General features: G+C 46.5%; 1 protein-coding gene across 9 annotated transcripts in view; it reads left to right on the top strand.

The window, feature by feature from the left end:
• Nucleotides 1–24,679, top strand: part of slco4a1 (solute carrier organic anion transporter family, member 4A1) — a 210,971-nt gene that overhangs the window by 62,961 nt on the left and 123,331 nt on the right. For 4 of the 9 annotated variants that reach the window (XM_038803500.1, XM_038803504.1, XM_038803501.1 and 1 more), the window contains one exon: nucleotides 2,695–2,795. The exons of the other annotated variants lie outside the window; for them this stretch is intronic. The gene's annotated coding sequence lies outside the window, so the exon portion shown is untranslated. The remainder of the gene's footprint in view (nucleotides 1–2,694; nucleotides 2,796–24,679) is intronic. 9 annotated transcript variants of the gene reach the window in all.

The raw sequence follows: 24,679 nt of genomic DNA, 5'->3' as shown, positions 1-24,679 counted from the left end.
ATGACCAGTTCTTGGAACCACATCTTACGAAGAATATTTTGACCTTTGAGGGAATGCAATGTAGATTTACAGGAATGATACCCGGACTACAAGAGTTAAATTAAGAGGAGAGATTACACAGATTAGGCCTGTTTTCGCTAGAATCTAAGAGGTTAAGGGGTGATCTGGTTGAATTCTTCAAGATATTAACAGGAAAAGACAGGGTAAATAAAGATAAATTATTTCCACTGATTGGAGATTCTAAAACAAGGGGGCATGGTCTAAAAATTTGGGCCAGGCCGTTCAGGAGAGATGTGAGGAAGCACTTCTTCACTCAAAGGGTGGCAGAGGTTTGGAACGCAGTCCCACAAACAGCAGTTGAAGCTGGAGCAGTTGTTAATGTTAAATCTGAGATAGATTTTTCTTAATCAAGGATATGAAGAGATATGGGTGAAAGTTGATGTATGGGGTTAGGCCAAAGGTCAGCCATGATCTTATTGAGTGGCAGGGCAGGCTTGAGGGGCTGAATGGCCTACTCCTGTTCCTATCTTCCGCTGAATTTTCAGAGCAAATGGTTGGTATGCAGGTAAAATGCACAGATCATATTGACAAAATATTTTAGTCGTCATGGCGAGGAAGGTCAAGGCAGGCGAAAGACACTATTTGGCGGTTATCCTGCTCCATTTTAGCATCACACCCCCACTTTGCTCGGCAAACAGAATCAGTTTAAATACCCTCTCTGACTGTTCACTCCTCATGGAGGAGAACAACCCACATGACAAGTAATTGTCGGCTGGCTATTAAGTATCTGAATAGTAATTGTAGATACATTTTACATGAGCACTTAGATCACATTGGAACAGATTAATGCCAGAAAGAGCTGAGAGAAAATAAATCACTTGATAGGAGATACAATGAAGCCTTTGAAAACGCAGAGCGGGGGGGGGGGGGGGGGGGGGGGGGTTAGACTTTGTTGTACAAATACTGTGATGCACGAACAGGAGGAACATGGGTGTACGGACAATTTAAGGAGGCAGTGCGTCGTGGTAATCCAGATACCCAGGGTAATGCTCTGGGAACCCAGGCGTATATCCCTGTGGTGAAGTATACTGTATTGTAATTCACACTGTATTGCATTGTGTTGTATTATGTTCTTGTGGGATCCGTATGTGAGCCGTTGTGCGGCTCTGCCCATAGGGGGAGATGAGGAGCTTGTACTGGGCTTCACCCTTGGCTCCGCCCATGGCTCCTGCTACTAACCGGAAGTATAAAGTGCTGCAGCCGTAAGCCCTGCTCTCAGTTCCTCTGGTCGCAGGCTGGCTCAGTTGTAAGACTATTAAAACCACAGTTTACTTCCAATCGTGTGTCTAGTGAATTGCTGGTCACATCAATCCCAAAATGGCAGATGGTGAAAATTTGTATTCAGTAACATCTGGAATTAAAAAGCTAATGATGACCACAAAACCGTTGTCGATTGGCATAAAAACCCATCTGGTTCACTAATGACCTTTAGGGAAGGAAATCTGCCGTCCTTACCTAGTCTGGCCGACATGTGACTCCAGACCCACAGCAATGTGATTGACTCTCAAATACCCCCTGAAGGGCAGTTAGGGATGGACAATAACAGCGTGCCCCTAGCACATGAAAGGATTTTTAGAAAATAAGATAAAATATGTGCAACTGATAATAGATCCAACAAATTAGAACATCCTTGGCTACTCTTCAATAAACAAAATAACTTGGAGATCGCCTCATGTGGGTTTGAAATACAGCAGAGCCCTTCAAAATGCAGAAAGTTTGCTTTTCCACTAGGCGAAATGAGAAAATTTACAAAGACATTTTGTTTCTTGTCTGCATTAATCAGCCCTGAAGAGGTTTGGCCGCAATTATTTCAGTTATGATTTGCGATACATCTGTAATGGAGTTTGCCATTATAAAACATTTGGGAACATGAGGTCAAACAGGTTAAGATTTGCAAATGTTAATTGCAGTAACTGCTTCGTGCTCTAGAATCAATTGATTTTATGGGCTACGCTGAGTTTCTGTTGCCTGCTCATCTCCGTGATTGCGGTATGCAGCCCACCACTGCACACACTGATGACAGCATGAGTAGATATCAGCAGGGGGCTCAGATGTGGGTGTGGCTAGCACTACCTCCAGCTAGCCTGTACTTCTTCAAAACAGCCTGCACCTTTAAGTGGAGGTGCATTCTGGCTACAGCAGTTGCAAACTTTTATCGGAGAAGGAATGAGAGTGCCAATGGAGCAGCAGGCCAGAGAAAGGACTCCGAGGTTCTCCGATGCAGAAGTGGAGGCCTTCGTCTAGAAAGGTCATTTTCCCGTACGGGGTCTGGAGGCCCTCCAGGGATACGTTGAGAAGGGAATGGGAGCCAGTAACCGCGGAGGTCAATGCAAGGAGTCTGGCCCCACAGCCTTAGCTGCTATGTCATCAATGGTTCAGTGAAGTCACGTGAGTGGCCAATAAGTCAGTGAATGCAACTGCAAATGTCATTGTCACATGTTGCACAATGTTCCACTGCTCCGTCACTCACCCATCAGCAATCTATAGCTATTGGGACTCATGCTGAAACTTCAGCTGTTCCACCTTACCCTCACAAACCTCAGACCCATCTCTCACAGTTTTCACGTACTTCTAGCGACTTCAGCCAAACGCAAATGCAACACACTCACTAACACTGTCCCATCTCTCTTATAGCACAAGATCCCATGTAACAGGAGAATTGGCGGAGACAGACGTGGCTGCATCTCCGTAGCTCATTGGAGGAGACGGTACCGATGCAAACACCCAGACTAATGGTATGCTCTGATCTTATGACCCTTTGCAAACGCCCACCTCACCTTCATCCTGCAGTCTGGTGTGAAGTGCAAGCTGTACCCAACCCTCCCCAGCCCTTAGCTCAGCCATTCTGCATGACTGGGATTTTCCCGTCCCGCCTGCTGACTGGAAATTCCAGCCCAACGTCAATGGACTCTTAGCTGATCCGTCAAATAATTTTCCATTCCTCCCGTGACAGTTTCTGCCGAGACAGGAAAGTTTCGGCCCACCTATTCTTTCAGATATCTGAGACATGCCATCTGACCAGCCAGTGCAGCCTCACCACGAAGGCTGTGAGCAGGAGCACACGTCTGACGAAGAAGCACCATCACTTAATCTGATGCATAGGGCCACTAACTCAGATAACTGTGGGAATTTTGAAGGTTTGCAGACCTGTGGGGTCAGCACCCGGTGAGTCACTGGGAACAAGTGGGCTGCAACCAGACCAGGGGGCAGGAATAGTACCTCCCTGGGGCTGAGACCAAGATCATCTGAGGGGCAGATGCTTCAGGTGAAGACTTCTCTGGGATGAGCACAGTAAGAAGTCTTACAACACCAGGTTAAAGTCCAACAGGTTTGTTTCAAACACGAGCTTTCGGAGCACTGCTCCTTCCTCAGGCTTCCTGAGGAAGGAGCAGTGCTCCGAAAGCTCGTGTTTGAAACAAACCTGTTGGACTTTAACCTGGTGTTGTAAGACTTCTTACTGTGCTCACCCCAGTCCAACGCCGGCATCTCCACTTCTCTGGGATGGGCTACAGAAACATCAGAGATGCTTGTTGCATTGGCAGATCTGCCATTGTGCAGAGTCCCGCTCCAACTTGGCAAAGGGCTTTGTGCAGGGCTTGCAACCCATTTTTTCCAGTGTGTGGAAATGGTGGCCAAAGCCATGACAGTACCTGTGCACCTAGCAATGCTACAACATCTACTGGCCAGTGTCTTCTACTGCAGCACAGGCAGAAGCCATCCATTTCCTCAGTGGTGCCGTGGAAGATCAGACTGAGGTCCTGAGATATAAGCTTGCTGCCATGCAAGCCCAACTTGGTGTCATGCAGGTTTAGACTGCAGTCATTAACGTTGCAGAGTACAAGGAGGGGCCTGTAGATATCCCCAACAATCTGTACTCCAGCAGATTATATGGATTGTTGAGGCCTACCTCTGGAGAAGTGTCAGGAGCTTTATGATGCCCGAACCTGCTATCCTCTCTCAGAAGGACAGCACATGTGCTCCACTCCATGCCAGTGCACCTGTGCCCCTGCTGATGTCTGTCATTCAGTCAACCAGTCCAGACTGCTGCCGCCCATGACTGAAGATTGCCTCTCAAAACCCCGAGCTGTTCGAAGGAATCTTGTCAGCAGTGTTCCACCAACCATCTTGCTGCCATTAGGGTAATACTGCACAAGGCCAGGCAAAGACTCCTGCAACATAGGTACTAAGAGAATACACAAGGGTGAATGGTTCAGTTTTGTATGTATGATTGGAAGTTCTATTGGGTGAAGTTACTGTGGACTGCTATCTTTTATTTCAGTAATTTGGCTAAGAGGATACTGGTATGCAGCAAAAGGATGGAAAGATGAGAAATCACGCAGCAACAGTGATGCGGGATTTTTTGTTTAATGGAACCAGAGTTTGTTTAACTGCTCACAGACAGCTTCCTTCTGAGGTGTTTGTTGCAGACATGGTGGGAAGGGCTATGCCCTCGTGAGAACTGGATTGTGTAACATTTAGCAGACTGATACTGAAGGCAAGTACTGAGGGGTTCTCTCTCATCCCTGAGCAGTCCAGGAAGTGTAAATGGTTTGATTCAGTAGCTTGTCAATGGCAGGAGTGGATGATCAGAGAAGGATAAAAGCATCGGGACAATCGCCAGGATAACAGGCATTCACTTGCATTATCTTCTGTGCATGGTCGCACAGGAACTTGATTTGAAGTAGAAAGGTGCCTGTCGAGGTTCCAGTGTGTATCTCCATTGATACATGGAGCCACATGCGTGTAGTTGGTGGTTCCCAAAATTGGGAGAGCTATCCCACGTACAAGTAAAGCAACAGCTTGCCGTGATCATACTTATGAGATCATACCTTACAGATAATTTCCCAGACACCACTTCATCATCCATAGGTATGCCCTGTCCCTCCAGCAGGACAGACCCGGAAGAGGCGGCGGTATAGTGGTATACAGTCGGGAAAGAGTTCCCCTGGAAGTTCTCAACATCGACTCCAGACTCCATGAAGTCCCACGGCATCAGGTCAAACATGGGCAAGGAAACTTCCTGCTGATGACAAAGTACACCCTCACTTGAGGAATCAGTACCACTCCATGTTGAACACCAATTGGACAAAGCACTGAGGGTGGCAACTCACGACTGGGCATCCATGAGGTGCTGGGGGCCATCAGCATCAACAGAATTGTATGCAACCACAATCTGTAACCTTATAACCCAGCATATCCCTCACCACCATTTCCACTAAGCCTGGGGACCAACCCTGGTTCAATGAAGACTTCAGGCGGGCATGTCAGGAGCAACACAACCATACCCAACAATGACGAATCAGCCTGGTGAAGCTACAACACAGAGCTACTTGCATGGCAAACACTGAATGCAGAAAAACCATAGACAGAGCTAAGCAAGCCCACAGGCAATAGATCAGATTTAAGCTCTGCAGTCCTGCTGCATCAAGTCATGAATGGCGATGGACAATTAAGGAACTCACTGGAGGCGGTGACTCCACAAATACCTCCATCCCTAATGATGCGGGAGCTCAGTATATCAGTGCAAAAGACAAGGCTATTCAGGTGGGCAATGGCCTAACTAGCAACGCCCACATCTCATGAATGAATATTATGTTCAGCTGAGAGTCATAATCAACAATGCAGAAGGAGACCATTCGGCCCATCAAAACTGCTCTGGCCGCTGAAAAGAGCGTCCTACTTAAGCCCACGCCTCCACCCTATCCCCGTAACCCAGTAACCCCACCTAACCTTTTGGACACTAAGGGGCAATTTAGCATGGTCAATCCACCTCACCTGCACATCTTTGGACTGTTGGAGGAAACCGGAGCACCCGGAGGAAACCCACACAGTCACAGGGAGAAAGTCCAAATTCCACACACAGACAGTCACCGAAGGCCGGAATTGAACCCGGGTCCCTGGAGCAGTGAAGCGGCAGTGCTAACCACTGTGCCACCGTGCCGTCCCAGTGTTTGTGCAAGGGCATTAACAGGAGGCCCACACTAGCAGGTTGGACGCCAAATCAGCATTAAATGCTGGTCATTGTCATGATCTTCCACTCTACCTATTTCCTGCGTGCAGGTATCGAGGGGGAGCGATTCTCCAATATTGGGTCCAAGAGTTTGCGCCGTCGTGAACGCCGTCGCGTTTCATGATGGCGCGAACCGGGCCCAGTTAAGTATGATTCTGGCCTCCACAGGGGCCAGCACAGCCCTGCAGCGGTTCACGCCGCTCCAGCCTCCTTACGCGGTGCCAAATGAGCGCCTCGCCAACCCGTGCATGCGCAGTTGGGCCGTGCCAACCAACATGGGGTTGGTGTTCAGGGGCCGACCGCGCCAGGAAGTAGGTCCTGGGGGGGGGGGGGATTGCTGCAATTGTACGGCCCGGCATGGGGCTTGGAGAATCCTTCCCCCCCCCCCACCTCTTCATACCACAGTACACCATGTGGGCCAGTGCAGAAGTGCTGGAAGACAATCAGCCAGTACTATCAAGGTTACAGCTCCGCACAGTGTCAACACCAGCAGTGCCACGGGAGCCCAATCTTCTGGTTTATAAATGAACTTGGTGAAAATGCATGTTTTTTTAACGTTTATTTTCTGTGAAATTGTAGTGCTTCTTCCTAAAACTCATAGAGAAGTCCCTTTTTCTATAATGCACCTGCAGAGTATTGATTGTGGTCTCCCAAGGTAATAAAGCGCTGAAATTATTGTCTCATTAATTAGCTAATGACTTGCATTAAGTATAGAGTCGCTCGGAAGCTCAAACGTTAATGTATAAAATGCACAAATGAGGCAGCTGGCATTAAACTGGGATTGGAATTTTGTCTGATGTTTCCTTCAAAGGGTTCAGTCAAATGGCTTTGAAAATGTTTTGGTGCTGAAACACATTTTCGCATTTGGCAGAGGAGGACAAGAAATTTAATCTGACGTGGACCAAAGAAAAACAACTGAATGTGGGTCACGAGGTCTTACTGGATTTCTCCAGCAGAATTTGTCGATTTTATTTAGAGTTGGTGAACAAGGAAGTGTGGGTGACCATCTACCTGTTGGTTTATATTACCTGTAACATGGTTTATAGGTTTCCCAAAACAACATTCCTGTTTTAATGCAAACCATATATTGGGACTGTTTTAGCAGGCAATTAGTCTTTTCATCAGTGAATTTTCCTAAATTAGAATTTTCTGTTTCAATTTTTGCTGGTACCATTGCGGAGTGCGTGTTTGTATGTGTGAATATGTATGTCTATGTGCATGTCTGTGTCTGCGTGGTTGTGTGTGTCGCTTTTACGTCTTTTGAGTTAATGACAGTGTTGAAGCAGCTAGGCCCACATATGTTTGTGTGCTGAGAGAGTAACTGATGCGGCAATTCATAGTCTTGAACATTTTCAAACTGGCCTTTACTATTTATTAATCAACTTAAAAAAGATTTCTGTAAATTGATTGTTAATTACAAATTGAGAGTCCGAAGAGTTTCAAATTCTTAAGAAGCTTGTATTTTGATGCAGAAATGCTGTCCTGAGCTCCTGGGCCTGGCATTTTAATGCGTGCTTCAGGATCTCAATGCTGGGACCAAATGGGGGTCCTGGACCCATAACTGCTGAAAGCAGCTCTCCGGCATGGCCTTCTTTAGACAGGTCGCATACCTGATGAAGGTCCAATGTGGAGGCAGCCTCTGGATAATTGAACAATCAAGAAAATAAACTATGGCCATAGTTGCCAGTGCAGAGGGTAACCTGTGGTCATGGCAGTGGCCCTCACAGCCTAATGGATGCCACACCCACACCTGCCTCGAAACCGTCCGCCAATCCCATCGCTAAACCCCACCTCAGGTGTTCGGATCATAGATTTTGCCATGTCAAAAACCACCAAGTGGCATCTCGTTCATCTTCTATCATCCTGATCACCCTATGCTGTAATGATAATGCAGTTTTTGACTAATCGTAGCAATTAGTCTCTATCAATTAGTCTACAATAGACTCAAACATTGGGTTAGGAAGGCCCCCCCAATGGCAGGAAGAGTTGGGAACCGTGGGTCTGAAGGTATCTGTTTCCCTCGAGCATACATGTCATATCTCAAATTGCACATTCCATATCCCCAAAAATATTGCTTTTTTTTTTGTAAATTCTTTTTATTGATTTTCCAAATGAGGAAAGGAGCGGGTAAACAAATTACAAGCCAGTACCATGATGCAGCTTGCCCCCAATAAACAGACAAACACAAGGAACAGTGAAACTAACAGTCAACAGTAATTAACTTTTTAAAGGAAGAGACACGTGGTTGACATCTGCAGAAACATTTCTCAGTGGATCCTGATATGGCAGACTTCATCTTCACCAAATGTAGAAAAGACATCTTCCAGCCAAGATGAAGCACTGGGTGGCTTGGAGAACTTCCAAGGTTCATAAAATCTGCCTGCGGGCTGTTAATGAAGCAAATGCAATGACGTCTGCCTCAATCTTAGTGAAACCGACCAGTGCAGATGGAACTCCAAATATGGCTATCAAAGGACAAGGCTGTAGGTCTATGTCTTGAACTTTGGGAAGATTGTAAAAGAAGGATGACCAAAATCCGGCCAGCTTCAGGCATGACCAGAACATGTGGGTCTGGTCTGCAGGGGCTGAGCGAGCATCAGTCGCATTTGTTGCTTGTGTTAGAGAAAAACTTGCTCTCCGAGCACATTCGGGTATGAACTTGACCCAAAAATGGGCTTCCTCCCACCAGTCGTCCCTGAGGTCAAGCCAAAGTTGCTTCCTAATCATTTGCAGCCCAGACCACAGTGTTTAGCACCGTTGCTTCATAGATCCAGGATCCCAGGTTCGATTCCTGGCTTGGGTCCCTGTCTGCGCGGAGTCTGCACGTTCTCCCTGTGTCTGCGTGGGTTTCCTCCCGGTGCTGCGGTATCCACCCACAGTCCAAAGATGTGCAGGTTAGGTGGATTGGCCATGCTGCATTGCCCTTAGTGTCCAAAAAGGATGAGGTGGGGTTACGGGGATAGGTTGGAAGTGTGGGCTTAAATTGGGTGCTCTTTCCAAGGGCCGGTGCTGACTCGACGCCCGAACGGCCTCCTTCTGCACTGTAAATTCTATGATTCTGTGATTTCTATGAAAAAGGTAGCGGGGCATAAATTAAGGCAGGAAGAGCAGCAGGACACAAGACACCAGTTTGAACTTGGATCGTGACACCAGGTTAAAATCTTTTGGCTGCCAAAAAATAGTCCGGTAGCTCAAAAAGAGCTAGGCCTCCAGACCATCTCCCTCTCTGAAGTATCACTCGACAGACTCGAGGGGTTCTGCCTGCCCAGATAAATGTTGCTAAGTGTTGCTTGTTAACAATAACAAAAATTGATTTTGGTTGTAAAATAGGGAGACATTGGAAAAGAAATAAGAATCTGAGCAGAATGTTCATTTCTATTGATTGAATTCTGCCAGGTAAGGAAAGAGGCAAACTACCCCGGAACGAAACACCGCTCTAATTTTGGAGACCAGGCTTGTAATGTTGGTTCTATGAGGCGTCGCAAGGGAGTGCATTATGTTCACATTTAAGTAGCAAGAACCAGCTCAAGATATACGTAAAGCTCTTGGGGGGGGGGGGGGGGGGGGGGGGATTTGTTGTTGACATTCAATTTAACGGCTAAATTATTTGACCGAAATCCTTCAAAGTTGAACTTAATAAATCAACACAGTCGACTTCCACCACCTTCCTTGAGAATCTGTTCCACAGATTTTCAACTTCCGGAAAGAATTTTCCTGCAGATTAGGAATTAACCCCTCGTCAACCATAGACCTGTCCTTTGGCGCTAGTGTCCTGGACGTGGTGAAATGGCTTGTTATGGTCCACATTTATCGAGGGTGCAATCTGACAACTGCACCGCGCCTGACTCGGGACACAACGCAGCTGGTAGCTCATCATGCCTTGCAAGATCGAATGAGATCTCATCAGACGTTGCAATCTGGATCCACAATGGGCGGGGCTGAGATTTGCATATTCAAGTCAGTCGTTAGGCTCACTTGAATATGTCTACGCCGGACCTACTCAGTGCCTGGGATTGAATCCCCCTCACCTCGGAGACCCCAGCCAGACTCTGTTTAGCACTGATCTCCACAAACGTGGACCAGGCGGAATGGCACTTGAGGGGGAGTCCCCCAGATGCTCAGAGGCCAGCAGCACGGGTTCAATTCCCGTACCGGCCTCCCCAAACAGGTGCCGGATTGTGGCGACTAGGGGCTTTTCACAGTAACTTAATTGAAGCCTACTTGTGACAATAAGCGATTATTATTATTATTATGGCAGCCAGTCTTTCAAGCCATTTGAAAGACCAGCTTAGAAAATCGACCTGACCGTGTGAAGCAAAGAATTGTGGAAAGGGTTGCTAAAAAATGTCTCTATTCATCCACGATCAGTTAATTAAATAATGGGCTCTGACTGTCAGTTTTCTGGGAAATTGAGGATAGAATGATCAGCCTGCTATCCCTGTCTGCAGGTGGTGAAATTGCTAGCAAAGCAAGTAACAAATTGATTGCTTGCGGAGATAAGGGTCCATGCGGTGAATCATGTGGGGTAGTAATTACCATCGTGCTCAGCTTGCACATGCCTTGCCTCCACTGCACATTTATAAGGCCTCATTGGGAATTTTGTTTTGAAAGATTAGGAATGTTTGAGATGATAAAGTGCTCCCTTCAGTAAGCCGTTGGGTCAAAGTGCTGGAACTCCTTCCTAGACAGCACTGTGTGGGCAGACACCCCTGGGACTGCAGCAGTTCAGGAAGGAACCTCACCACCACCTTCTCAACGGCAATTAGGGAGGGGCAAAAACAAAATGCTGACATAGCCAGTGACACCCCCCCATCTCGTAAATTAATTTACAAAATATTCATTTGATTGGTTTTGAGCAGATGGCATCTGTACTTGCAAGTGGTAATGTGAAGACGTATATATTTGCTTCACTGTGGGCTCTAATTGGGCGGTAAACCTGCTCCGTGAAGCCATATCCTGTTCAAGATTCCCATTCCTACTGATGATCCCAATGGGAAATTAGAAGTGTAATCACAGTCTGCATGAACAGAGTTGTTAGCTTGTAGTAAAAAACATTGCCAATTCAAAATCTTTGGCAGCTTTGATTGAGTTGTTTTTTAAAGTTTAATTTCAAGCAGCTTTTAAAAAAAAGTTAACTCTGTTCTGGTGATTTTGTTGTCAGTTTTCCATTGTGTATAATGGGGGGGGGGGGGGGGGGGGGAGCGGAATGCTGCAACTGAGAGAAATGTCAGGATAAATAGGGATGTTTCTGAAAAAGCAGGATTCTCCGAGCACGCGCCGGGTTGGAGAATCGCGGGGGAGCGGGGGATGGGGCCGAGCGAATCCTGCTACACCGAGTCCAACACCGGGCCGCCGATTCTCCGGTCACCGCGAAGCGGTCGGGGCGATTCGCCACGCTCGACGGGCCAAGTGTCCGCCGACTCCTGCCGGTGTCATTCGCGTATGATCCTACCCGGCAGGACCTCGGCGTTCTGATTGCAGGGGACGTCCTGGTGGGGGGGCGGGAGGAGCCGACTCTAGGGGGGCCTCCACGGTGGCCAGACCTGCGATCGGGGGCAACCGATCGGCGGGCGTGCTCATTCCAGGGGGGGGCTATGTTCCTCTGCGCCAGGCCCCTGTAGGGCTCCGTCATGTTATCCGGGGGGCCGGCACGGAGACGGCCGTGGCATGCATGCGTGGACCCGCGCGGCCATGGCGCGCATGGACGGACCTGCGCCGGCTGTGTAGGGACGGCTTTCCGCGCCGGATCAGCGTTCAGCACTCCGGCGCCGAGCTAGTCCCCGAGGAAGGGGAGAATGACTGACTGGGCCTGGAGGCCTGTTGACGCCAGCATCAACAGTTGGTCGGGATTTCGGAGAATCCCGGCCGGAGCTTCCTTTGTATTTGCACGCAGAGATATATTAACTAGGAAAACCAGTATTAACGGTGGAAAATTTATAATTATTTTAAGATTCCAAGCTCTCATTTTGGCATAAATAGTATGCAAAATGAATCATTTCCTGAACTCATGATCTGCTTTATCACTAAAAATGTAATATTTGACAAATGAACACCCTTGGTGTATTTTACCACAGATTTGTGAACCTGCCTTGATGAGTAGGATTTTCCTCATGTTGCGATGCCAGTTCCAAAACATATTATTTTTCAATCAAGGTTTCCACCCTGTTGCAACACTTGGAACTTTCCACGAGTACCGCTCCAATGTAGTTGGTTTTGTTTTCCCATAAATAATGAGATGTTGGCTCTAGTGTTTTGTGGTGTCACAATTTGAGCCATTTTGGACTTGTTTCTTAGCGGATTCATAGAACATAGAACATAGAACATAGAACAGTACAGCAGAGAACAGGCCGTTCGGCCCTCAATGTTGTGCCGAGCCATGATCACCCTACTCAAACCCACGTATCCACCCTATACCCGTAACCCAACAAACCCCCTCCCCCTTACCCTTACTTTTTATTGGGACACTACGGGCAATTTATCTTGGCCAATCCACCTAACCCGCACATCTTTGGACTGTGGGAGGAAACCGGAGCACCCGGAGGAAACCCACGCACACACGGGGAGGACGTGCAGACTCCACACAGACAGTGACCCAGCCGGGAATCGAACATAGAACAGTACAGCACAGAACAGGCCCTTCGGCCCTCGATGTTGTGCCGAGCAATGATCACCCTACTCAAACCCACGTATCCACCCTATACCCGTAACCCAACAACCCCCCCTTTAACCTTACTTTTTAGGACACTACGGGCAATTTAGCATAGCCAATCCACCTAACCCGCACATCTTTGGACTGTGGGAGGAAACCGGAGCACCCGGAGGAAACCCACGCACACACGGGGAAGGACGTGCAGACTCCGCACAGACAGTGACCCAGCCGGGAATCGAACCTGGGACCCTGGAGCTGTGAAGCATTTATGCTAACCACCATGCCACCGTGCTGCCCTGTGGTTTACTGAAGGAAGTCAATGGGCGCTATCCAATGGCCACGCTGCACCCGGAAAGCAGCTTGCCGTGGCATGGCGTGGCCTATAGAAGCCGAGAGACCCTGCTCCCTGGATCTACCCAGCAGCCAATGCCTCGCAAGATCTAACGCGTTCGCGTTTTGCAAATCTACATATTAAAGCGTGACAGCTAGTCTCACTTTAATGTGCAGACTTCTGAGGTTACTCGAGGCGTGGGATCTATCTCCCTCATCTTGGAAATCTCAGGCACGCGCTGTTCAATACTGGTCTCCACAAATGGTGACCAGACAGAATGGCACTTGTAGGCAATCCCAGGGGATTGGAGGCCCCTAGGTGCATGCCTGTTGGACCCTGGGACTGCTGGTGCCACCTGAGCTGGCACCCTAGCACTGTCATGGTGCCCAGGTGGCACAGCCAGGGTGCCAGGTTGACACTGCCAATGTGCCAAGTTAATTTTGTGTGCTGCCGAGTGAGCTGGATGTCCCCTGTGTTGGGGGCTCAGGGACATTCCCGTAGTGTATTGGGGCTTGGGGAGGGGTTGGGGGCCGTGTCGGAGACCTTGGAGATTAGGGCGCCATTTAAAATTGGTGTTCGGATCTCTTGCTGCACTGAGGAGTTACGGTGAGCAGAGCTCTCCATAAAATAGGGCTATTTGCAGCCTTTGCCATGCGTTTCCCACTTAGGTCCCTGATCTAACTCAGGTGGCGTTTGAAAGCCATGGGCGCGATTCTCCGCTCCCCACGCCGGGTGGGAGAATCGCGGGAGGGCCGGGTGACTCAAGACACGCCCACCTGGCACCCCCTGCGATTCTCCCATCCCCGCTCGGATGAATCGCCGCTCGCCGTTTTTCATGGCGACTGGCGATTCTCCCACCCGGATGGGCCGAGCGGCCTGACGTTCCCGACCGGTTCACGATGGCAGCGACCAGGTGTGGTTGCCAAATGCTCGTTTGTGGCTTGTGTGGGGGGGGGGGGGGGGGGGAGACGGAGGGGGGAGTGAGCACCACGGCCATGCTCGGGAGGGGACTGGCCCGCGATCGGTGCCCACCGAACATCGGGCCGGCGTCTCCAAGCGACGCACTCTTTCCCCTCCGCCATCCCGCAAGATCAAGCCGCCACATCTTGCGGGACAGCGGAGGGGAAGTCGGCAACCGCGCATGCGTGGTTTGGAGCCGTCAGCCGTCGTGACGCCGTATGCGGCTGATGTCACTTAGGCGCCGCCGTTGCGTCAAGGTGGCGCGCTGAGTTACGGAGCGCCGCTCCTAGCCCCCCGGGTGGGGGTGAATAAGGTGCGAGGAACGGCCTCCGAGGCCGTCGTGAAACTTTGCCGAGTTCACGACGGCCTTCCCGATTTCGCGCGGGAGCGGAGAATTCCGCCCCATGTGTTTCTTGGTGCTGTGAGTGTTGGGATACACAAAACTAAATGTGCTTGCTATGGGACTTCGTTCCCTTTTAGTTGAATCGCACCGTAACATATTTGTCTTTACATATATCTTTCAGGTACTTGGGACGTACCATTATTTGCTCTGTGTCCCAAAGTGCTTCAATTAATGAAGTAAGTTTGAAGTGGAGTCACTGATGCTTTCTATTCAAGCACTGCACCAAGGTTTTGCACAAGTTTACATACCGGCACATGAGGTGAAGGATTGGTGAATCTGTTTTTGATGGTGCTTGAGGGATAAATATTGGCCCAGATAATGGAAGCACTTGCTGCCTCTCCAATAGTGTTACTGGAGTGTTCACCTTATTTGTAATCGGAGGCTTCAATAATTGCTTTTTCAGAAAGATAACACCACTGACAATGCAGTACTACATTCAAAGCCAGCATAGATTATTTACAGATCACTTTTTGACTATAATTCAACACGGTACATTGTTATTGCACAGTTGTGCCACTACGGCATACATATGATCAGACACTGTCCAACTAGATTCGATTCCCGGCTTGGGTCACTGTTTGTGCAGAGTCTGCTTGTTCTCCCTGCATCTGCGTGGGTTTCCTCCAGGTGCTCTGACTTCCTCCCACAATTCCCGAAAGACGTTCTGTTCGGTAATTTGGATATTCTGAATTTTCCCTCAGTGTACCCGAACAGGCGCCGGAATATGGCCACTAGGGGTTTTTCACAGTAACTTCATTGCAGTGTTAATGTAAGCCTACTTGTAACAATAAATATTATTTATATTATTATTATTGATCTTACAAAGGACAGCACGTGGCACATAGAACATAGAACATAGAACACTACAGCGCAGTACGGGCCCTTCGACCCTCGATGTTGCGCCGACCTGTGAAACCATCTGAAGCCTATCTGACCTACACTATTCCATTTTCATCCATATGTCTATCCAGTGACCACTTAAATGCCCTTAAAGTTGGCGAGTCTACTACTGTTGCAGGCAGGGCGTTCCACACCCCTATTACTCTCTGAGTAAAGAAACTGCCTCTGATATCTGTCCTATATCTATCACCCCTCAATTTAAAGCTATGTCCCCTCGTGTTGGTCATCACCATCCGAGGAAAAAGACTCTCGCTGTCCACCCTATCTAACCCTCTGACTATCTTATATGTCTCTATTAAGTCACCTCTCAGCCTTCTCCTCTCTAACGAAAACAACCTCAATTCCCTGAGCCTTTCCTCGTAAGACCTTCCCTCCATACCAGGCAACATCCTAGTAAATCTCCTCTGAACCCTTTCCAAAGCTTCCAGATCCTTCCTATAATGTGGTGACCAGAACTGCACGCAGTACTCCAGGTGCGGCCGCACCAGAGTTATGTACAGTAGTACAGTAGTGCACAGTGGTTAGCACTGGGACTACGGCGCTGGGGACCCGGGTTCGAATACTGGCCCTGGGTCACTGTCCATGCGGAATTTGCACAATCTCCCCGTGTCTGCGTGGGCTTCACCCCCACAACCCCAAACATGTGCAGGTTAGGTAGATTGGCCATGTTAAATTGCCCCTGAATTGGGAATAAAGTAATTGGGTACTCTAAATTTATATTTTAAAAAATTATTGACTTTACAGATTAAAATTCGATCAGATTTTACTGTTAAAACAGATATTAGGCAGCACGGTGGCACAATAGTTAGCATTGCTGCCTCACGGCGCCGAGGTCCCAGGTTCGATCCCGGCTCTGGGTCACTGTCCATGTTGAGTTTGCACATTCTCTCCGTGTTTGCGTGGGTTTCGCCCCCACAACCCGAAGATTTGCAGGGTAAGTCAATTGGCCAAGCTAAATTGCCCCTTAATTGGAAAAAATGAATTGGGTACTCTAAATTTATTTTAAAAACTCAGATATTGTTGTTGTATACAATTAAATTGATATATGAAACACAAAAATTAATTAATTAACTAATAATAACATTTGTGAAATATCGCAGTTGGAGACAATAAAGGCCTTGACACTTGTCCAGTGACACCAATTAGCACACAGTGACAAACGTCTGGGAAGGACGTAATGAGAAATCCATAGAAGTTGTATTGGATGGCATCGGTGACTAGTTGTCAGAGTATGGTGTGTCTGACCACAGGTTGCCCATTGTTCTACAGGAACTTACTGTGATCTTTGTGGTATCAGATAGAATTTGTAACTTGCAAATCTGTGTATATCTGTAAAGGTATGGTTGGGATGAAGGAGTAGTGTATTAATAGTTAACTTTTTCTTGTTTAATAAATGACTTATTTATTTGCTAAAAGGTCATCAGCAGTCCTGTGACTGTTCGTGCATATATGTAAATAAAAAATAAAAGTTTGAACTTGGGATCTGACTTGTCTAGTGGTAGCATCAGCTGGAATTGTAACAGTGGAGAAACAATTAAAATCAGGGATGCTCTCAGAAGCGAGAATTAGATGAGTGTAGCAATCTCAGAGGATTAGAGGAGATTACAGAGATGGTGGGAGGGAGACCAGACCATGGAGGGATTGGAAACAAGGGTGAGAATTTTAAAATCAGTTGCTGCCCCGGAAGGCATTGTAAATCAGCAGTTTAGGGAGTGATAGGCGACGGGAATTTAGTGTGAGAAAGGACAGGAGCAGATGAGTTGAATCATTGCCTGCAGTTTGGGGCTCCTATTAACTTGTCCCCTCCTGGAGATCAAAACTCCTCTGACACGTGATCTCGGGCGCGATCTTCCTCCTCCTCTGCAGCTCCTCAGTGGCTGACAGCAGGATCTTCGGGTCCCGCCATTGTCAACGCGGATTCTTGTTGATCGTACCCCTCGTCACCTGAAAACCCGCAGCAAGGGGTGCGCCGTCGGCAGCCTGTTAATATGAAGAGTCAGACACCCCGCCCCTATTTTAAGCCTTTGCTGTTGTGAATAAATCTGTGCTTCAATATTGTGTGAAAACTAAACATGCAATCTGCCTTTAACATTGCAAAAAAAATAGTCTGAACCAAAACTCAACATGAAGCCACATTTGACCATTCAAAATTCATTTGACAGGAAGCACTAACTATGCTGAGTTAAGTTGTTTAGTGAAAATGGTTAGGGGTCACACACTCGAACTGGCAGCTCTTTTCTTGATTTTCATAGTGAAGGTGGCAAAATGCTGCTTGAAGGGTTTCAGAAAAAAGTACATCAAATTTATTTGGGATATTTTAAAACACCAATATACATGTTGTCAGCTCTTAGGTTTTAACTTAAATCTGTACAAGGGACGAGCATTTAGCCCCGTGTGTTATTTCCACTATTCATTAGATCATGGCTGATCAGGAAGCTAGCTCCGAATACCCACCTTTGCCTCATTAGCTTTAATACCTCTGATTAACAAAGATCTATCAATCTCAGCTATAAAGTGAAGAATTGAACCAGCATTCAATTCCATCTAAACTTTCTTGTCAAAGTTGTTTCCTAACCTGTGCTTTAAAGTGAGGCAGCTTGTGGCAAACCTTTACAGCTTGGTTAAAAAACACCACACAGGGACAAGCAGCACTTCGCTGGGGCATCAGCAAAAACTTAATGTGAGGGTTGCGAATGGGCAACTGAGCTGAAACTTTAGAAACTTACATTCTCTCCTCTTTTAAAAAAAATAAATTTAGAGTATCTGTAATGAACTCCAATTGGCTTTATTGGTTGGCCAATTGGAGTATGAGCTCCCTCAATGATAGCTCATTGAGGGGGCCTATATAATCACCTGTGTAGGCTTTGTGAAGAGTCTTAAGTTGACTGGACTGCTAGCAGCACTGTTTGTAGCTGCTCCTGTAATATCGTTATTGTAAATAAATATTGGTGTGGTGACGGAACTCCTGCCTCCCGTGGATTACTACAGTATCCAATTCAATTTTTGCTCCAATTAAGGGGCAATTTAACCTGGCCTATACACCTACGCTGCACATCTTTGGGTTGTGGGGGTGAGACCCACGCAGAGACGGGGAGAATGTGCAAACAACACACTGACAGTGACCCGGAGCTGGGATCGAACCCGGGTCCACGGCATCATGAGGCAGCAGTGCTAAACACTGAGCCACCCACCGTGCTGCCCACAATCTCCCCTCTTATCAACGCTGGCTGTCTGGTGTCTCAAAGTCCCTGGTGTCCAGCATTATTAAGTGTGTAAATCGTGTATTTCCCTCATTGACTTTGAATTATAGTACAGCTGCCCTTTTTATGCACAGGGTTATTATAAACCAACCCTTTAAAGAGGCAGGATTGCTGAAGAGCCAATTTGCAACCCACTGCCATCGCACCCAAAATCCAGTCCCTTCAGGGACTTCTAGGTCACTTGGCATGAAACACTCGATATTGTGATGGTAAAGCGGGAGAATTGATGTCGTAGTGGGCTTTGTCAACCTAAAGGGCTCTTTATGTTCTTAAAGAATTGTGTAAGATTACACATGGTGCAGCACAGAAACAGACTGAGCCCATCAATCCTTTTCAGGCGTATGAGCCACTTAACATAACTTTATTCTCCCTACGCCCTGTTAATATTCTGCTTTGGCAAGCAACTCTTCTACTCCCTTTAAAATAATTGACAGCCTCTGTCTCCACAATGGCTTGTGGTAGAGAACTCCACAAAACCTGAGCCATATGAGAGAATGAAAGTCATAAACTCAGTACATTCTTCACAGATAATCCCAAACATTTGGCAGGTCAGAGATCTATACTGCTTTTGTGGCATTGTGGCAATCAAAAGACAAAAGCTCGCCTTTTAACCTCTTACAAGAATTGGTTACACAGTGATCTGTACGCTGTTGAACATCCATTTTAAACTTTGGACTGAAAAGGTCTGAAAAACTACAAAATATGTATCGATGTTATGGAGCTGGAAAATAATTGGGGGGGGGGGCATTGCTAAATAGCATCTTATATGTTGGCATCAAGAGAAGACTATTTAGTCCTTCAGGTCTGTTCCAGTATTCAATGAGATCATGGCCAAAAGCACGTAACCTGTGTTTATTGGGAAAGTCCCTGTTTTTTCCCCATTTATCTGGCAATAATTTGTTGCATAAAAAAATGTTGGCTTGAATGGAACATTAAACCATTTGGTCAGCTTATTCATTGAAATGTTGCTTTTTTAAAAAATTCAAAGTGCCCAAATGTTTTCCCCCAATTAAGGGGCAATTTTGCGTGGCCAATCTACCTACACTGCACATCTTTGGGTTGGACACAGGGTGAATGTGCAAACTCCACAAGGACAGCACTGTAGCATAGTGGTTAGCACAAATGCTTCACAGCTCCAGGGTCCCAGGTTCGAATCACAGCTTGGGTCACTGTCTGTGTGGAGTCTGCACGTTCTCACCGTGTGTGCGTGGGTTTCCTCCGGGTGCTCCGGTTTCCTCCCACAGTCCAAAGATGAGCAGGTTAGGTGAATTGGCCAGGCTAAATTGCCCTCAGGGTCCAAATTGCCCTTAGTGTTAGGTGGGGTGGCTGGGTTATGGGGATAGGGTGGAGGTATGGGCTTGGGTAGGGTGCTCTTTCCAAGAGCCGGTGCAGACTCGATAGGCCGAATAGCCTCCTTCTGCATTGTAAATTCTATGAAATCTATGACCCGGGGCCGGGATCGAACCCAGAAACCCGGCGCCGTGAGGTAGCAGTGCTAACCACTGCACCATCATGCTGCCCTATTGAAATGTTATTTATTAGCATTTTATGAATTATCTGCCTCTATTTCTCTGTCCAGTCCCGTGAACAGCAAGCAGCAGCAGTTGAATTTAAATCGAGCACCTAAACACTGCAGAAGCCTGATTTAAATATGTTAACAAAATGCCCTCCTCTCCAAGATGGCACAGTCAAGCAGCACGTCATTCACCACTGTAAAAAGAGACAGCTGATGCTGTGGGGCTGGGGTGTTTCTTTTGCCTCTTTTTGGGGGCACAGCCAACCCACCAATCTCTTCCCATCTCTCATGGGGAATAATCAAGGCCTTTAAGTTCAAATCAGTTTAGGTACCTATTAATAATCAGGTAAATGAATATTTTACCTGAGAAAATAATATTGCTTTGTTTGAGTAAAGCCAAATTAAACTTTTGAAATGACTACACTCAGAGCCAATTGTAAATTTAAATTCAGAAGTGACTTGAGTTTCAATATGTAGTCATATTCTTAGGATAAAGGGGTAGCAAATTTAAAACAGAGTTGAGGAGAAACTACTTATCCCAAAGGGCTGTGAATATGTGGAATTCATTACACGAATGGTGTGATGGATGCTGGGAAGTGAGCAAATTTAAGGAGGAATTGGGCAGATTTTTAATTGGTGATGGGGTGAAGAGTTATGGAGAATGGGCAGGAGTTAAGGCCAGGATGAGATCAGCCAGAAGCGAATGGGCAGACTCGATGGGCCAAATGGCCTAATTCTGCTCCTGTATCTTATGAACTTATGAAATAATCATATATAGTTTTATGCAAGTTCGACAGAATCTTCTCCTGTTCCTCCCAAAAAATGCTTGTCCTGCTTCTATTATAACAAACAACAAAGAAAAGTATATACTCTCCCATATATTTCAATGTGTACCCCTGATGTCCCATTTCTGATCTAACCCCTGCATGTATCTGCTGTCTTTTGAGGTACATTATTCATTATTGCCAGTTGAAGGCATTCAATTGATACCGAATCCATGTGCATTTCAAAACCTCACACTGTCAGTCTGTTCCTTTCTACTAACCTGAGCTGGTCCTTATTCATATCAACGAGACTGGCTAGCTTCCAGTCCAACACGACTGATGGGATGTAGAATGTAGATTTGAATCTTCCTGTTTCTCCCAGTCTTAGGGATAGCTGAATTTTCTGGTACCAAATAAAGCTATTCTAAATTGCCTCAAAACTCCACCTTCTTATTCAGTCATCTTTTAAAATGCCATTAATATGGTAACAGATCCATTAATCTTCTATGCTGACGCACCCTGTCTGGGCACGACAACAATTTGAAAACTTAATCTTCTATGACTATAATCATCCCTTTTAATTGATAAGGTTATTCTTCTTTTCTTCTTTATCTCTTAACATTGTAGAGCAGGCTCGAATGGCTGAATGGCTTCCTCCTGCTTCTATTTTCTATGTATATATTTAGCTCCCAGCATTCTCTCACTGAATCAAAGCCATCACAGCTACACTATCAATCCATGTTAAATAGGTCACTTAACTCCATGACTTAAATACTTCTCTGTATCCTTGTTTCTATTTTTCTCTTTATTATCTTTCTCACTAACCCCTCTCCTACCTGTCCTCAGGTATATTTCCCATTTCCCCTCCTTGAGCTTACCGTTTTACATTAAGTTTGGTAGATTGGAGGCAGTGATGATTTTAGTCGTCTACGTCTGCCTTTGTCATGAAGAGACTCTCAGTATCGGTAAAATGTATCATGTTTCCAGGATTTTGCCAGCGATATTAATCAACAAAGGGAGCTGCTGTGGGAGCCGGTTAGAAGAGGACCTTAGTTTTCCAAGTGATGAGTGAAGGGCCTATTTTCCCATGTGCTCCATGGGAGCTGACAGTGATCTGGAACTCAGTTTCTGTGCTCTTGGTGCCTTTACAAGCCTCAACTGATGATTGCAGACAGAATTGAATACTCACTGCCAGTTGAATTAATACAAGTTTATTGAAGCAATGTGCTCATTTAAACAGTTACATAAGTTTCAAGACTCACAACTTTAACAAACATATACTACCCCAGTGGAGAGAACTTGGCCAGGTTTCCTGTGGAGGTCTACGTTCTGAGCCTTCAAACTCAGGTCGGAGGGTACGACAGTTGGTCCCCGGGCCATCGTTCTTGAAATTTCGGTGATACAGTATTATACTTTATAAGATTTCACTTAAACAATCCTTTAGTTTCCAGACATCATTTAAGCCTGTCCTCCATGTTTCCAAACAAAGCCTTATGAGTGATGTTGTGCGAAATTACTTTAACTTTCCATGAAAATAATTCTGCAAAGAGCTGCAGTTTTAGTCATTGTCCTCTTTTCCCATCATGCCTTATGGCACAGTGTTACTCATTGTCCTCTTTTACCATCATACTTTACATTTAATATTGGCAATTGTCCGACTCAACAGAGTCAGCACATGCGTAAGCACAATCTACATGCTGAAGCTCAATGACGAAGCTTGGGGTGGTTTTGGTTTGGGGTTGAAGGTGGCGTAGGCTGAAATGATTCCTGTCCGTTCTGTAGATTATCTCCACACCTGTGGGTAATTTGCTGAAGTGAAGTGCAGTCTTGCAGTGAGTAAAATAGTGAAGAGGGTTGGTGCAATGCCCGCAAGCTTGTTTGATCCCCGTTTCCACTGTGATAAGAGTTTGTAGTGGTTCCATTGGTGAGGATCATGGCTTTATCTCATCTTGGAGCACGTGGAGCATGGTGACAGATTTCTGAGGGCAGCCAAGTTTCAGGAGGTTATTCCATAAGTCTTTGTGGTTGACAGAGTCACAGACTTTTGCGAGGTTGGAAAAAAAAACATATACAGTGGTTGGTGCCATCCCCTGCACATTCATAAATTTGCTGCAGATTGAAATCATGGCCGGTATTCTCTGTTGTGAGTCCGCTCTGCTACCACTGCTAGCGAGGATGAAGAATCTCCCATTTGTTGCAGGGGAGCTGGAGAATTCCGCTGCCGTGAATGGACGGAGAATCCTACTGCCGTGAATGGGCAGAGAAACCCGCTCGTATCTGCGACTGCCTCTTGAAACTGCACTGCGACTCTGGAAGGAGTTTCTCAACTTTCGGAAGGGGGGGGTGGTTGAGGAGGCCTCTTGCAATATATAAGAACATAAGAACTAGGAGCAGGAGTAGGCCATCTGGCCCCTCGAGCCTGCTCCGCCATTCAATTAGATCATGGCTGATCTTTTGTGGACTCAGCTCCACTTTCCGGCCCGAACACCATAACCCCTTTATTCTTCAAAAAACTATCTATCTTTACCTTAAAAATATGTAATGAAGGAGCCTCAACTGCTTCACTGGGCAAGGAATTCCATAGATTCACAACCCTTTGGGTGAAGAAGTTCCTCCTAAACTCAGTCCTAAATCTACTTCCCCTTATTTTGAGGCTATGTCCCCTAGTTCTGCTGTCACCCGCCAGTGGAAACAACCTGCCCGCATCTATCCTATCTATTCCCTTCATAATTTTAAATGTATCCTCCCTGTGGCACTGCCACAGTTACTGCAATCAAACCTGTAACCTTCCTTGAATATAGTCACAATTGCAGCATCCATGAGATTTCCTGGCATTCCATCTTCTTCCCAGGTGAGCGATGTGAAGTTGTGCAGGAGTGTATCTCCACCATGTTGCAGAATGGTTCCATCTGCTTCAGTGCTTTGTTGTTGTTCAATTTGATGGTTATTGCACCATGCAAATTGTGAACCTTAATTCAATTAACCTGACATTATGCAAGCTTGTATCAGGCAAAATGATCATGAAAGCTGACAGATGGTTCGTCAAGCACAACTTGTTCACAGCAATCTTTCACGGAAAGGAACCTGCTTGCTACATGGCTGGCTTACGTGTAACTCCAGTCCCACACAATGTGCAGTTGACTCTTCATGTCTTTAAGGAAACTAAGGACAAACTTATTGAGCAACCTTATCAAATGTTTAAGGAGGTAACAGAGAGAGTAGATAATGGTAATGTAACAGATGTGATTTATCTGGATTTTAAAAAAAAGACCTTCAGTAAAGTGCCCACAATGAGCTAATAAGTAATGTCAGGAAATGTGGAATCAGGGAAAAAGTGGCAGAATGCATTGCTAGTTGGCTTCAAGTCAGAAAGCCAAGAGTGCAAGTGAAAGGATAGTTATTCAGCGTGACTTTTCTCAATTTCATAGAATTTACAGTGCAGAAGGAGGCCATTCGGCCCATCGAATCTGCACCTGCTCTTGGAAAGAGCACCCCACCCAAGGTCTACACCTCCACCCTATCCCCATAACCCAGTAACCCCACCCAACACGAAGGGCAATTTTGGACATTAAGGGCAATTTAGCATAGCCAATCGACCTAACCTGCACATCTTTGGACTTTGTGACATATGGTGGGAGCTGGTGTTCTGGAAGGGTAAGTGCTGGGACCACTCATGTTCACACTTTACATTAATGATTTGGACTTAGAAATTGTGGGCGAGATGCTCTGGCGTTTCTCAGCAAAGTGGATTTCCCATTGAATCCACCTCATGCCGCTGTCAGCGGGACCAGAAGATCCCGCCCGACGTGAACAACCGGAAGATCTC

Source organism: Scyliorhinus canicula, chromosome 7 (genome assembly GCF_902713615.1).
Source record: "Scyliorhinus canicula chromosome 7, sScyCan1.1, whole genome shotgun sequence".
Taxonomy (NCBI): domain Eukaryota; kingdom Metazoa; phylum Chordata; class Chondrichthyes; order Carcharhiniformes; family Scyliorhinidae; genus Scyliorhinus; species Scyliorhinus canicula.
This window is presented reverse-complemented; position numbering and strand designations above follow the sequence as displayed.